Source organism: Microtus oregoni, unplaced genomic scaffold, assembly GCF_018167655.1.
Source record: "Microtus oregoni isolate MIOR12 unplaced genomic scaffold, Mior012 000012F_ref0000307, whole genome shotgun sequence".
NCBI lineage: Eukaryota > Metazoa > Chordata > Mammalia > Rodentia > Cricetidae > Microtus > Microtus oregoni.
The window spans coordinates 30,146,703-30,163,071 of NW_024543071.1; the positions used below are offsets into that span (position 1 = coordinate 30,146,703).

The window sequence follows — 16,369 nt, forward strand, 5'->3', positions numbered from 1 at the left end:
TAGGGAGACAGGAGTGATATGGCTGGGCAGAGAAATGAATATAAGGTAGGGGGAGACAAGAGCTCAAGGCAGTCTGAGGTTTGGTGGAGACAGTTGCTGTCTGAGATGCAGTCTGAGGTTTGGTGGAGATAGCTACATTCTGAGGATCGCTGCTCCTTCAGTCTGAAGAGGCAGTCTGAGCCCAGGATCACCCCTTTGGTCTATGAATTCAGAAGAGGTCTCTCTAGTGGCCCGGTGCTCTGCTTCTCTGATCTCTCAGTTTTACCCCCTAATATCTGACTCTGGGTTTTTAAGAACAGTTACAATTTGGTGCTAAATTGGGGCATCAGGCAGAGTGATAGAGCAGGATACCCCTGGCCTCCATGTGCGTGTACCCCCCTCACGTATGTGCACACCACACATACACATTCACATGTGTATGCAATCACTAGAATTTCTCAGATAAATCAGATAATTTTGAGAGTTGCAGAGATAAAAAAAATCTCTTTTCAAATATACACTATTCATGGCAACCTCTTTTTTAGCAGTCAACAGTGAGTCTAAGCCAGGTGTGATGGATAATTCCTGTAAACCCTGCACTTGAGTGACTGAGGCAGGAAGAGTGTCATGGGTTTCATGTGAGCACGGGCTACACAGTGAGCTCCAGGCCATCCTGGGCTGCAAAGCAAGACCCTATCTCAAAAGAAACAAGAGCAAAACAGCAACAAAGAATGCTACAACAATAACAAAAGATCCCAGTGAGTGTAAGCATAGACATCACACCCTTATCTGACCAACAAATGGGAAAGGACCTTCACCTGAGGTTGCAGAAGTTCCATTCCTGTGTGATAGGCAGCACCACTTTGTTATTATGGAATAGTAAAATACCAGTCAGCATAGTCACTGAGAATGTATATATATATGTATATGTGTATGTATGTATATATATATACACACACACACACACACACACACACGTTTATATAAAATGATTGTGGGCATCCCATGGGACAGATAGTGACAAAATGACTTTTCAAGGCTTTGAGCTGGAGATGATGGTCCCTGTAGTCCTAGCACTTGAGGGGGCTGAGGCAGGAGAATCATGAATCCAAGGGTCAGCCTAGGCATCATATGTTTACTACATAATGAAAATTCTGTTTTCCACAAAACATATTCTTAGGTCAGTGAAGAAAAAAATATGTGCTTTATTCAGTAAAAAAAGAATCTATTTATTCATTCCAATAATAGGGACTTTTTGTTAAGGAAGTAAAAACAGGAAGCTGAAGACTGTCACTAAGTCAGAATCAACATCTGTACCAGTTTCTCTGGCTGAAACTTTCAAAAATATTTGAGATAATTAGTGTTAATAAAAGCTTAGCACTACTAGTAATAATTTGCCAATATGAAGACATTATATAGAGAGCTGGTGAAGTGTGTTTTTGCTTCTGCTTTGAAACAGGGTCTTGCTATGGAGCCCTGGCTGGCCTGGAACTTGTTATTTAAACCTGAGAAGAACTTACAGAGCTATGTATGCTTCTGCCTCTCCAGTGCTTTGATTACAGGCATGATCCTACACCTGGCTGCAAAGTATTTTTGCACACACAAATTGGTGTGAACATGGACTAGTCATATACATTATGTATGAAAGATAACAGAAAATAAAACTCCAAGGAAGAGAAATCTTGAACTAATAAATTTAGGTTTGAAGAAGTTATGTTTGGTTCTGAAAAGCTCCAAGTGAGAACAAGTGTTGAAAAGCATATCATCCTTTATGAAAAACAAAACAAAACATGTGTGGTGGCTCATGCCTGTAATCCTAACACTTGAGAGACTGAGGCTGAAGGATTGCCATGAGTTCCAAGCGAGCCTGGGAGGTTCCAAGCTAGCCTGGGCTACACTGTGAGACGTTGTCTCAATACATCAAAACTTTCTTTAAAAAGGAAAAGGGGTGGGGCTGTCAAGAGAGCTCAGTTGGTTAGAGCATTTAGTATGCAAGTCCAAGGACCCGAGTTCAATCCCCAGAACCAACATAAAGGTGGAAGGAGAGAAAAGATGATACAGAGTTGTCCTGTGACCTACACACACACACACACACACACACACACACACACACACACACACACGAGAAAATATAGCTTACTTAAATATCATTTAAAAAATATCTGTCAATGGGGATGTTCTACTGGGAACTCACCAAGACCAGCTGGCCTGGGTCTGGAAAAGCCTGGGATAAAACCGGACTCTCTGAACATAACGGACAATGAGGACTACTGAGAACTCAAGAACAATGGCACTGGGTTTCTGATCCTACTGCACGTACTGGCTTTGTGGGAGCCTAGGCAGTTTGGATGCTCAACTTACTAGACCTGGATGGAGGTGGGGGGTTCCTTGGACTTCCCACAGGACAGGGAACCCTGATTGCTTTTCGGGCTGGGGGGGGGACTTAATTAGGGGAGGGGGAGGGAAATGGGAGGCGGTGGCTGGGAAGAGACAGAAATCTTTAATAAATAAATAAATTTAAAAAAAATAAAAAAAATAAAAAAAAATAAAAAAAAATATCTGTCATTAACAAGTCAACAAGCTAAAACTGGTTGAGACTGAGCAGAGTAGCCATACACAACTACGAAGTTCTGTGGGTGAACCTGTCTAATTCCTAGCAACAAGAATAGCAAGAGAAAAAGAAGGGATGGTAGTTGGTGGAAACTTCTCCCTCAGGTAACAGTGGGTTAAGCCCTCCCCAAGGATGTTGAAGACTCTAGTGTTTTTTCACTAATGTTTTACATTAGAAACTATGGGAATTTGAAATCAAAAGCATTTCTCCCCAGAGACACTTAGAGACATCTATGACATTGGTTTAGAAGCATGCTTACTTCTTTGTCTTTTTTTTTTTCTTCTTAATGAAACTTAGCCTTGGGTTTTAATCTCCCACCTGAAATTTACCAACTTTGCCATTTGGGCTAAGTATGGTCTTTCCAAATCTCACTTTCTGGTTTTCACAAATCAGGATGGTAACATTTACGTCACAGAGGTACTGCAATAACTTGAGGTCATCTCACATCCAGTGGATGCTGAGAGGTGGAATCGTAACCTCTGACGATCGATCACTTCCAACTGTGGAGCCAATCACAGAACTTCTCTTGAAGGGTTCTAATGATGCTTATTTGATAGTGTTGTGTTGTTTCACATTTCATACCAGAGGGGGCAAATTAGATATAGGAATATTGAGAAAGATCCAAATTCATATAGCTAACAAGTGGAGCTAGCTAGCCCCATAAGAGTTCCCTCAATCAAAATATCTCTTTCCTTGCTCTCATCTCTGTCCTTCCTCCATCTCAACTATCCCATTGCCTCAAGTTCTCCTCCCCCTTCCCCTTCTCCCCTCCTGTTCCTCTTCTGCCCTCACTTCTTCCCCCACCTCCATGCTCCCAATTTTGTCAGGCAATCTTATCTATTTCCCTTTCCTGGGGATCTATGTATGTTTTTCTTAGGGTTCACCTTGTTACTTAGGTTCTCTAGGGTAATGAACTATTGGCTAATTTATCCTTTGCTTTACAGCTAGTATCCAGTTATGAGTGAGTACATACCATGTTCATCTTTCTGGGTCTGAGTTACTTCACTCAGGATGATTTTTTTCTAGTTCCATGCAAAACCTGGCACTAGAAAAAATCCCAGGAATCCACAAGCAATGACCCCAGCTACAACCCTAAGCAATAGAGGAGGGGGTGCCCCAACTGGCCTTGCCCTGTAGTCAGATTGGTGAACATCTTAAACGTCAGCATAGAACGAGCATCCAGCAACTGACGGAAACAGAGGCAGAGACCCACAGTGGAGCACTAGCCTGAACTCCTAAAGTGCAGTTGAAGAGCGGGACGAGGGAGAATATGGTCAAGACCATGATGGGGACACCCACTGAAACAGTTTACTTGAGCTAATAGAGCTCACCAACTCTAGCCGGATGGGGAAGAAACCAGCATAGAAGCAAACTAGACCCTCTGAATGTGGGTGACTGGGGCAGATTGTGGGGCCACTGGCAGTGGCACCAGGATTTATTCCTAATGCTTGTACTGTTTTTTTTTTTTTTTTTTGGAACCCATTCTCTTTGAATGAATACCTTGCTCAGCCTAGATATAGGAGGGAGGGCCTTGGGCCTTCCCCCGAAGCGATGTGTTTTACCCTCTCTGAAGATTGAGTGGGGTTGTGTAGGGGGAAGGTGGAAGGAATGGGAGGAGGAAAGGGAGTGGGAACTGGTATTGGTACGTAAAATGAAAAAAGATAGTTTGTTTTCTTTTTCAAAAAAATAAAATAAATTATAAAAAAAGAAAAGGTAGCTAGAAGATGGACTTGAAGCTGCCACCAGAAGCTGTGTGTGTGCATTTCTATTATATTACATTGCATGTTTCCCTAAACAAAAGGATAAAGCCTCAGGGGTATAACCTACCAGTATCAAAAGCAGTATTGCTGGGAGTCTGCAGCAAGAAGAAGGTAGAGTAGACTTCCCACACCCATTGGTCCCCTCTCATCTTGAGAACTGCCTGCCCTGTATGAGATGTTTCCTTAGATATGCCTTTTGGGGGGTATTCAATCATACTGTGAACCCCGTGTTTGCCTTGGGGTTAGTTAAATAAAATCTACTTTGTGTCAGGGGACTGGGTTAGCAACTAGTTGACAGAAAATAATCATAGAGGGTATCTATAAGATAATAAAGAAATACATAGGAAGTAGTAGGGAGGGACTTAGTTAGCATGAGTTCTTTCGTTTTGACAAAGCAGAAGGAAGCTCTCTTTTAGAGAGAAGTCAGCTAGTTGCTACTCAACCTCTCTGAGCTAGCAGGTTTTCACCCCAGCCTTTGACTCCCAAGTCAATAATTATTAATAAAATAAATAGAACAATAAAGATTTAATTAAAAGCTATATTTGTCAGCAGTGACTTAGTCGGTGCCTGTGGGAACAGAATTTCCACTAGACAGCAGCCTGAGTGGCCCGGCTGCTACCAGAGCAACAAGTTGGTAACTGTGGAACCACATTTGCTGGCTAAAACGGCGGTGGATTAAAGCGCCAACAGAAAAACAAGTACCCAAGTGCCTGTCATAGGCTGGAAAGATAGTTCAGCGGTAGGGTGTTTACCCACTGTGTCCAAAGCCTTGGCATTAAATCAGAAAATAAACAAAAAAGATGCTCCCTTTGACCCAGACACCAACTCCAGAGAAGTGGTAAGGAACTGATGAGGCAAGCAGTTTTAGCACAATTTCCTGATGTCTGTGAACCAAGCATCTTTTTGTGTTGTTCCACAGAATTACACTTCCAGTCTACTACTGATGGAGTTCACATGTGACCTTATAGTATCTAACTGTCCCTTCAGCAAACTGGTGCTTGGAGGGGAAATTCTGCCCCCTACCTTTGGACTCACCTCACAGAGTTTGCAAACATGTCAATACTCAGGTTGTTAAAAAAACGAAACAAAATACTCATTATTGGACTTCCTCAGCAGAATTAGTCCCAATCACATATTTATCTCCTCACAGCACTGCTTTTATACCGCTTCCTTTTGACTCGATGTCTGGATTGAATGTGACGCCAGACAATTCCTGGATGCGTCTCATAAACCTCTTTTCCTGTAAACCTTGGCAGACGCTGAAGAGAAATCCTCATTATTTGCTGTTTCAAATTCACTCCCAACCCTACGTCATCCTGTGCATGAAAGTTAAAGTTGACCATGGAATTGTTTTTTTCTGCAATGTAAAGTATACGCCGTAAGTTAACAGAGATCCAAAGAAACAGCATTTAGGTCACTGAGGAAATCAGAGCTCACCTTTCCATGGGAGATGGCAGAACCTCTCAGAGGAAAGGGTGGTGGTGGGGGGGATGTAAAATTTGAGCCAGAGAACCAGTGCAATCTGCATGGCATGTTTATTAACTGTTAAGGGAGCTCGCTCACTGTGAGATAAGTTTCAGGGGCCCCTAAGTCTGAGAAATTAGGGGGATCTGAGATGTTTGAAATGTAGAACTGTGCATCATCTGGGAGGAAACCAGAAGGGGAGCGTTGAAGACAAACATGAAAAGCAGCTGTCCAGGGTTTTGGACCCAGCTTTGGACCACAGCATCAAGCAAGGATGAGGCCAGGAAGCAGGCACATGTGGAAAGCAACTGCAGCTGGGGAAGGCAGCCATATGCAGTCTCTGGCTCCCGTGTGACCACCGTGTAGGGCATGGCAGGCTGTGTTCCTTACTAAAACAATCTGAAGAGCAGACATGCATCTAGATCAGTTTTTCAACCTATGGGTTGCGACCCCTTTGGGAGGGTCGAACAAACCTTTCACAAAGGTCATATATCAGACATCCTGCATATCAGATATGTACATTACAAGCCAAAACAGTAGCAAAATTACAGTTATGAAGTGGCAATGAAATAATTTTATGGTTGGGGGCCACCACAACTGTTTTAAAGAATCAGAGCACCAGGAAGGTTGAAGACCACCCACGTACAGAGAGGTAGAGAAAAGTATGAGGAAAGATTGTCAGGAGCATAAAGGACAAGCAGCCTTCAGAAGAGAGTCTCTTAGGTGAACGGTAGCAAAATGGGTAAGTTTTTAAAATGAATCCATTTAGGTAATCAGTTCCTTACGTGCCCCCTCTCCCAATTCTGTATTCACAATTTTCCCGTGATCGTTCTTTTACTGAGAGCCATTTGCAAGCAATTGCTCAGCATAAAAGCAGGAAGTCGAATTATCATCTTGCTTGGGAAAGTTTTGCAGTGGGAAGGGATTTAAATGCTAACATTATCCAGTCAGACAATTTGTCAATAATTGTAAAACTCACCAGAAGGAAAGCAGACGGCGTTCATGAGTTAGTAGTGGCTATCTCTCATGGGCTTTACTTCTCTTAGCAACAACTTCTCTCTCAGAATTAGGGAGGGAGGGAGAGCTCTATAGTTCCTAAGGTTTCTCTTTGCAAAACCTGACTAAAACCTTCGCAGGATTTTGGTCTCCGTCTTACCTTGGTGATCTTGTCCCGATTTCTCTCTCGAGCCGCTGCAGTCTCTCCTCCGTGCAGAGCAACGCACGCTCTTTTCATTACCCAGGATTTGGCAGAGAACCAGGTAGTCTTCGAAGGGAGACGTGGGAGGCAGGAGCTGGGCCAATTTTTCTCACTTCTTTTCAAAAAGCTAATAGCATTATTGTTGTCAACATCTATGATTCACTGATTTCTGCCTTTTCTTTTTATGTTGATTTGTATGTGGGGGTCAGGGAGGGCAGAGAGGGACAAGGTCTTGCTATCTGACCTTGGCTGGCCTTTGATTCAGGATATTCCTGCCTTGGCTTCTAGGGCTAGAACTACAAGGTTACCACATCTGCATTCTTCTCTGCCTTGATTTTAAGTTTGAATTGCCCACAATGGATTTTATGTGTTTCCCCTCTTTCTCTCTCCCCCCTTCTTCCAGACCTCATGCCAGAGTTATCTCACACGCACCTCTCCTCCCATCTTCATACCCCAATTCTCTCTCTGCCCCCACCCATCACAGTTTGGCTCATGAATTCCAAACTTCTAAGTTAAACTCCTAAGTGTTACATTATCAGAAATATGCAGCTTATCTACAAAAAAAAAAAAAAAGGTCTCAGAGCTCCACAAATCTCAGCTTAGCTGATCTGCCTCCATACTCTGACCACAGCAATTAACTGGCAATGATAATGATTATGATAATAGGAAAGAAAGCAAACACCAGCCGTTTGAAGAATCCATACAGGAGAAAAGAAAAAGATCCTTCAGGCGAGCTACACTAAGGCGATTATTTCCTAGGCTGTAAAGTTGTCATTAAGACAATATAGATCTGTGGTTCCCACACAGACCAAACAAGCTAGCTTGAAGAAAAAAAAAAATAAAGACATGTTTCTAGGGATAAGTAATGTTTACCTTCTTGCATAAAGATACTGATCTGGAGTTGAAGGAAAGCCAACCTCCTTGTCCTTTCCAAGGGACCCATATACTTTTCCCTCATTCACTAAGCAGTACCAGGAACAGATCCCTAGTGACAGCCAGTCAGAGCCTCAGACGGCAGCTAGCCAGGCTGGATGAGCTCAGAGGAACACACTGCGTGGTGGCAAGGGCAGGGTGGTATTTTTAGAGAAAGTAACCGGAATGCCAGGCCACCACACCTTCAGCTCTGTGAGATGTGTCTGGATGGAGAGGGCAGGGGAGGAGAGCAGCTAAAGGATAGATGGTTGATTTTCTCAGAGTGCCTACCCTCCCCACAATGGAGGAGGAGGAAATTATAGGCCTCACAACTTAATTCTAAAAACCAACGTTTGGTGCATTCTTTATTAAGAAAACAGTTAATGAAATCTTTCCTGGTTTGCTCACTAACGAAACACGAAAAATCCATAACTGAATGGAGATGGCTTCCAGTAGAAGTGCCCTCATTTTTTCTTCAGGCAGTCTTCAACCTACTGAATAATGGGTTAGTGACCATCAGACAGCTACCCATCTTGGGAAGTCTTCAAGCTAAGATGTGACATCATCCCCAACATCTTTGCTAGTTCCCTTTTTTCTGTGACAAGAAAAGGGGCTGCTGAGCACAATGGGTGGGAACAAGCTCACTGATCAGCCCAGTGTTTGCCCTGTGGAAGTCACTGTCATTTCTCAAGGTCCCTCTCTCAGTTCTCCACATTAGGACCTGGAAAATAATCTACAATTCACAGTCACTCAGAAGCAGGAGGCATTAGTGGCAGCAGGAGCCTAGTCTGGTGCTTCTGGCTACAGCCTGAGGTGACTTAGGGACTTGGGTGGGGGTGGGGGGGACTTAGGGACCCCACCTTTCTGTGATTGAGATCTTGATTTACTCTGTAGGAAAGAAGTCATTACAAACAATGTTGGATTTTTTAAGGATAAGAGAAAGAGATAGCATTCATTTTAGATATAAACACAGGCTTTTGGAGTGACAGATATGACTTAACAATAGCACTGTGGAATATTTTACAGCTTGTAAAGTCAAACTGTTTAAAGTATCCAATTTCCAGTCAGGGCCAAAGATAAAGCCAGCCTGGTCTACAAGAGCTAGTTTCAGGACAGGCTCCAAAACCACAGAGAAACCCTGTCTCGAAAAACCAAAAAAAAAAAAAAAAATAAATAAAAAAAAAAATAAAACCTAAGTAACAATTCAACATTGTAATGTTAAGTTTAAAACATGGGCCAGCTGACTGATTTCTCTTTGCATAAGGGATTTTCTTTTGTAAATGAAATTATGAGGTAGGTGATGAGGTGTGATGTTCAGATCTATGGGTGCCTGTGTAAGACTTTAAGACAATCCTAAAGCCATTTTTGAATCCTCTCAGCCTCTGTGCCATAGTGCTTCCCCTCCTCCCCTGGGAACCAAGGACCTAACAGCTACACTCGCACGTACTCAGTTCCTGAACAATCACCCATGTACTTATGCTTTGGCTCGGTCCCCTGGGAAATGGGGTCAAAATGACCTCTTACCTCATCTGATCTGGCAACAGCTCTCCAGTCAATTATTGGTAATAGCCCTTTCAAATAAGCCAATCAGAATAGTCAAAGAACAACCCCCCTTGTTTAAAATTAGACTGTACCAGCTATTCGAGGTCTCTCGGCTTCCCGAATGCTGAGGGACCTTGTCATGACAGAATTAATAAAATCCTCATGCTTTTGCATCGGCTGTGGTGTATGAGATGGTCTCTCGGGGTGACTCCTTCTTGGTGTTTGGATGCTAGAGTCCAACACCTGTCACGGTCAACTCAAAGGTAACAGTGCATTTTGTCTCTGTCTCCTCTCGGGAGAAACTGGATGCCAGACCCCTGTGTCTTTTAGTTAGACCTCAGACAGTGCTGCTGCAGATTCTACCTCCTTTAGTTTGACCTCAGACAGTGCTGCCCCAGAGAGGAGTCTTTCCATGCATCTGACTAGTTTAGCCAGTCCTCAGAATTTCTGAGAACCATGATGTGGGATTCCCCTCTGAATGCTGTGATTACCATTGGTTAATAAAAAAAACTGTTTTTGGCCTGTGATAGGGCAGAAGAGAGGTAAGCGGGGAAAACTAAACTGAATGCTGGGAGAAAGAAGGCAGAGGCAGGAAAAGCCATGTAGCCCTGCTGGAGACAGATGGCAGAGGGAGCTTTACCCAATAAGATGCAGCCATGTGGCAATACACAGATTAATGGAGATAGGTTAGTTTAGGATATAAGAGTTAGCCAGAAATACACTTATGCTATTGACCAAACAGTATTGCAGTTTCTGAGTGATTATTTCATGGTCTTGGAAGCCGGCAATGAACAAGCGGCCTCCTACTACAGAACCAGAAACATTTTCTAAGACAATTTTATTTTTGAGATAGAGTCTGGCCTCAGGTGGAACTCACAGAGATCCACGTGCCTCTGTCTCCCTGCTGGGATTAAAGATGTGTGCCATCATCCCAGACTGTAAGATTGTGGAAGCCATTTCTGATAACTCTCAGTCTCAGCAGTAATGCTCCTCCCTCCCCTGGGAACCAAGGACCTAACAATTGCCCACACATGTACTGAAATGTTGGGAACTTTCCATCATCTCCCTGAGTCCTTGTGAATGTTCTCCAAATAGAACTCAGTTTTTGAATAGGGGCAAGATAACCCTTAGGTGTTGACTCAGTTACTGGTGTTTTGACTCAGGCCCTGGAAAAGGGGCAAAGTGACCCTCAGATGTTTCCCCCTTACCTCATCTGATCTGGCAACCACTCTCCAGCCAATTATTGGTAATAGCTCTTTTGAATAAGCCAATCATAATAGTTAAAGAACAACCCCCCAGACACCCCCTTCCTTCTGTGGCTTTTTCCTTTAAAAATAGACTGTACCAGCCATATGGGGTCTTTCTAACCTCCTGAATGCTGGAAGACCCTGTCATGATAGAATTAATAAAAATCCTCATGCTTTTACATCAGCTGTGGTGTGAGAGACAGTCTCTGGGGGTGACGACTCCTCCTCGGTGATTGGACTCTAGGGTCCAACAAGATAAAAGTCTTAACGAAAATCTGCCAGTATGCTGACCTGTGGGTGTAAAGTTCCTATAGTTGAAGAGACAATCACTATTGTTCAAGTCATTTAATCTTGGAAGGCTTTAAGACCCTAGAGTTCTGCAGAAGGAGTGCAAAAACTGCCAATCTATCAGGATGTCCTGCTGTGCCCCATAGCTAAGGATGTTCTGAGAGAGGCAGCCTTTTCCATATTTCATTCCTGGAAAGAGAGAAGATAGGTGAAATGTCACCAAAAACCTGCCTTCCTTGACTACCCCACTCCCAAATAAATACATAGAGACATGTTCTTACTTATAAATGCTCAGGTTAGCTTGCTTATTTCTAGCCAGGTTTTCTTAAATTATTCTGTCTACCTTTTGCCTCTGTGCTTTTCTCTTTCTCTAGTCTATATACCTTTCTTTACTTCTTACTCCATAGCTGTCTGTGTAGCTGGGTGGCTGACCCCTGATGTCCTCTTCTCCTCCTTTTCTTGGTTCTTCCATCTCCTCTTTTCCTTCTCCTATTTATACTCTCTGCCTGGCATCCCCACCTGTTCTTTCTCCTGCCTAGCTACTGGCCGTTCAGCTCTTTATTAGATCAATCAGGTGTTTTAGACAGGCAGAGTAACACAGCTTCACAGAGTTAAACAAATGCAACATAAAAGAACACAATACATCTTTGCACCATTAAGAAAATGTTCCCCAGCAAAAACAAATGCCACACATCTTCATCTAATGTTCCACAACAGGACTGAGTGTTTTGAAGGATAAGGATCTGTACTCTGGCTGTAGGTACAGCATCTGAGCCAGCCAGTGCCCTTCCTTCCTGGTCTCTTGTCAGTGCAAAACTTCTTTGGGCAACTTCATCCTCACAACACCCTTAACTCTCTTGTCAAGTTTGATTGCTTGTCCATGCCACTCACTTATGCAGAGGCATTTCCAACTTCCTCAGTTCATAATCACAATCACTTATTTCCTGTACAGGCTCTGCTGTGCGATTACCAGTCTGTCCCAGCATAGTGTAAATAATGCTTTATAGAGTGTACAAAATTGCCTCATGTTCTTATTTTTTCAATAATTTATGTATGTGTGTGCATATGAATGCATGTAGGTGCACCTGTTCAGGAGCCTGTGGAGGTCGGAAGAGGCATCAGATTCCCTGGAACTGGAGTTCCAGATGACTGGGAGTCACAGTGTGGGTGCTGAGACCTGAACCTGGGTCCTCTCCAAGAGCAGCATCAACTGCATTGTCCTTAGCTGTCTCCAGCCCCATCCACTCATTTTCAGTAATGCAGTAGACAGTGCTACCACAGCGCTGTGCTGTTTTCAAGTAGGCACCAGATTACTGGAGAGAGTTGTAGTTGTTTTCTCTTCAATGCAGTCCTGTAGCACGGATAATAAAAACCCAGAGACAGATACTGCAATTCAACCTGAAGATCAGAAGAACTTTTACCTCTACCAAATCTTCAGACTGAAAGGGTGAGATCCTGTCTCCATGAATCCTCAGACTCCACTCTCCAGTGAGTTACTGTTTCTTACCCTTTATATTCCTCTTTCTGACCAGCCATATCACTCCTGTCTCCACCTCCTTAGTGCTGGAATTAAAGGCATGTGATCCCAAGTACTGGGATCGCCTTTGTGTGAGCTCTGTTTCTCTTTTAGACAGATTCAATCTTGTGTAGCCCAAGGCAGCCTTGAACTCACAGAGATCCATCCATCTTTGTCTCCCAAGCCCTGGGATTAAAGGTGTGTACCACCACTCCCTGGCCTATATGGATGACTAGTATGGCTGCTTTGCCTTCTGATCTTCAGGTAAGCTTTATTTATTAAAACACAAATAATATACCACTATACAGTAACCCTGAAGGTATATCTCCCAAGGCCCACAATTTTCTACACCTAAAACTGGAAAAGAACCATTTTTTTTACTGCTGTCATAGTGACTTATCACAAACCTAGTGGCTGAAAAGAACACAAGTTTAGCCGGGCGGTGGTGGCGCACGCCTTTAATCCCAGCACTCGGGAGGCAGAGGCAGGCGGATCTCTGTGAGTTCGAGGCCAGCCTGGTCTACAAGAGCTAGTTCCAGGACAGGAACCAAAAGCTACGGAGAAACCCTGTCTCGAAAAATCAAAAAAAAAAAAAAAAGAACACAAGTTTATTATCTTATATGTCTAAAGCTCAGAAGTCCCCCACCAGGCTCCGTAGACTGAGTCTGAGGCTTTGCTATGGCTTCATTCCTTTAAAGAATTCTAGGAGTCGAGGCTGTGTCTGAGGACCACAGTTCCAGGAAGTGATTTACAGATGAGAAGAAGAACCTACCAACTCAGAGAGACCTGGAAGGAAAGGTTTGGATCTTCCCCCCCTCTGATCTGTTCTGAGAGTGACTGACCCTTGAGCTGGAGTCTCTCGATGAGAAGGTAGATGTGTTTATCAGACCCCAGGGTCCCACATCCTCAGCTAAGCCAGAGAACCACAGATGTGGTGTCTCCCTTGACTCCCATACAAGAGAAAGAAATAAGTCCTAACCTTACCCACCACTTTGCTTCTGCATCCCATCACTCAGTGAAATCTTACTAAACCCTAGAAGATATTTTTCACAAGGACAGCCTATAAAGTCAGGTTGTATGGACCATGAACAGAGTTGAAGCACACAGAAGCCACCCAGCCCACAGTTTAATGGGCACAAATTGGGCATATATGAGCCCTCAAAGCCCATCTCAACAGTGACACATTTCCTCCAGCAAGACCATGTTGGACCCTAAAGCTCACTTACTAAGGAGAGGTCACCCCCAAGAGACCACCCTTACACCACAGTTGATGAAAAAGCAAGAGGAATTTAATTTGACTGGTGCGTCAGGGTCCTCAGCCTCGGGAGGAGGATCCTGAAAAGCTATTACAGGCTTCTTTTAAAAAGAAAAACCGCAGGACCAAAAGGGGAGTGCAGAAATCGTTTGTCAGCTATTGTGATTAACTCGTTCAATGGTCAGCTAACTATGATTGGTCATTGCTATGGTGATTGCTGGGTTGGTTGAGCAAGGAGAAACACCTGCAGGTCATCTGAAGGTCATTTTACCCCAGTTCCAGGACCTGGGTCTATTGAAGAAAACCTACAAAGGGAATGGAAAATTTCAAGGAAAAGTACCCAAAGCTCTAGTGCACGCATGGGTGATTATCAGGTTCCTGGTTCCCAGAGGAGTGGCAGTAATGCTGAGCCCAGGGTCTTTCAACCACACTTGCTCCAAAAAAAGCCACACCTCCTAATAATGCCACTCCCTTTGGGGGTACATTCTCTTTCCAATCACCACAATACAGTTGGGTATGGAGAGGCATTAACTCTTCATCTCAGAACTCGCTACTCTGAGTAGAGACTCATCTGCCTAATCTGTGATTTAAACCTATTGATATGTTTTGGGAAGTAGAGCAGATGGGGTTTTCCAGCTTGTGCAGGGATGAGCCAGAAGCTATAACAGAACACCCATAGCAGATAAGCAGATGGTGGGTGTCATTGCCAAATCAAAGCCCTCTTCAGAAAAGGTAACTTGTCTGTATGTACTTATGTAGGAAAGCATTTAAAGGGTGAGCATATCCCTGAGTATGTTCATGAACCACATCTTTAAACTGAACATACCCACCACACTAATCAGTAGCTAAAGAGAAAGTCAAAAGAAAAAAGAACTCATTATAAACAAAATTCAACAAAATGTCCAAAGAAATATGTTCATTTCCTCTTTTTCTGTTTAAACGAAAAAGAAAGGCTTTAACTTTAACATAGCAAAATTACATATAACAAAACAGTTATAAAGCAAGAATTACAGTTACAATATTTACATTTACTTTATCTTTTATCATAACTAAGGAAAACTATAACTATCTATATATTCTTTAACTCCATCAAAGACTCCAGAAGGATAAAATATTACCTAATTAAACAAGAAATAAGCAACTTCCAAAACTCTAAAAATGACAGAGACAGCTTGCTGCCTGGACAGTCACCCAAAGTTCCTCTGTACCGTTGGGGCATCCATCTTCGGCCGGCCCATAGTATCTAGAGACATTTCCATGAAGCAGGAAATTTCAAAGGCAGTTCAGTCACTATCTGTTGTGTCCTACAGAATGTCTCGTAGACTCCTTCATGAATCAGGAACCCCGAAAGATCATCTCACCTTTAGGTAAGTTCAGCAGTCCTCTCTCTGCAGGTTCTCTTTGTCCAGTTTATGCAACAGTCCAGGCAAGAGCAGTTTCTTGCCCAAATGGCTATCCAACTCCATAAGGATCCTCTTCGATGCCCATTTTCCTCTTGAAGTAGATTGGTGCTGCCAGGAGCAGACATGTCTCATTGTCATGAAAAGCCCTAAGTTATTAAAACATTTTAAATGACATATTCTGCAGTCTTTGAAAGATATGAAGAATGCCTATGTAACTGAAATATACCTCTATATATCTAGAAAATCTAACTAACATGACTACAAGCTTTACTATTATTGATGATTATCCACTAGCAACCTATATTTCCTAAGTATACATTACATTTTTAAATGAACTACACAATCACAATACCTTAATCAAGATCAGAAATACATATACATATAACAAAATTGACCTTAAAATCCATACCAGTGCAAATTATTCATATCTATATCATATCCCCCTTTAAATGTAAAAGAACATTTATAAACAATATTTGGGAATATGGAAGTAGTTTTTTTTTCTCTCCAAATGCTTCCTGCTGAATGGGGGGGCGCTGTTATTTAGGTCTTTTATGGTGTAACCTGTGTGCTAGATTCATCTCAGTCAGAAGTTGAGCCAAGTAATTTTTTGAGGGTGTTCACAGCAACCTTTCAGGAGGGCATGGTCTATCATACCATATTGGGATAGAAGCAATCCACAGGGTCTCATCCTCTGTGAAAATAAAAGAAGACCCTCTCCAAAGCATGATATCCTTAGGCCCAAATTCTGAAATCATAATACCCTCATGATATCCATTCTGGTTCCACTTGGCAGCCCATATAATGAAATGTCTCTCTGTACTTAACTCCTTCACAGTCAAAAATTTAAAAAAAAACACAATAATACAAAGAATCCAGACTCTCTGTGAATTTTCCATTTTTACGTGGCTTATTTTTCTTTATTTCTTTTAATCTATAAGTATCTGTACTCTGTCTCTTTAAAGACTTTACCCTTTTTTTAAACCATTAACTTTATTCTCTATATTCGTTTTCTTCTCTCTCTCAAGCCTACGTACATTCATCCAACACTGTGATCCATTTAGTGGTCTGAATCTGTCTTATTGTGAATCTGTAATTTTTTTTTACTCTCCAGGAGCAGTTCTTAAAATGCTAAGCACTTCTTAAAAACTTAAGTTGCACCATATAGGGGTAATACGGTACTGCCTGTTTACT

The 16,369-nt window shown here is 42.6% G+C and overlaps 1 protein-coding gene across 1 annotated transcript in view; it reads right to left on the minus strand.

The window, feature by feature from the left end:
• The window catches only part of Il33 (interleukin 33), a 40,587-nt gene extending 33,535 nt beyond the window's left edge, over nt 1-7,052 (minus strand). The window contains exon 1 of the mRNA XM_041662206.1: nt 6,971-7,052. The gene's annotated coding sequence lies outside the window, so the exon portion shown is untranslated. The remainder of the gene's footprint in view (nt 1-6,970) is intronic.
• Between the last annotated feature and the right edge of the window lie 9,317 nt (nt 7,053-16,369).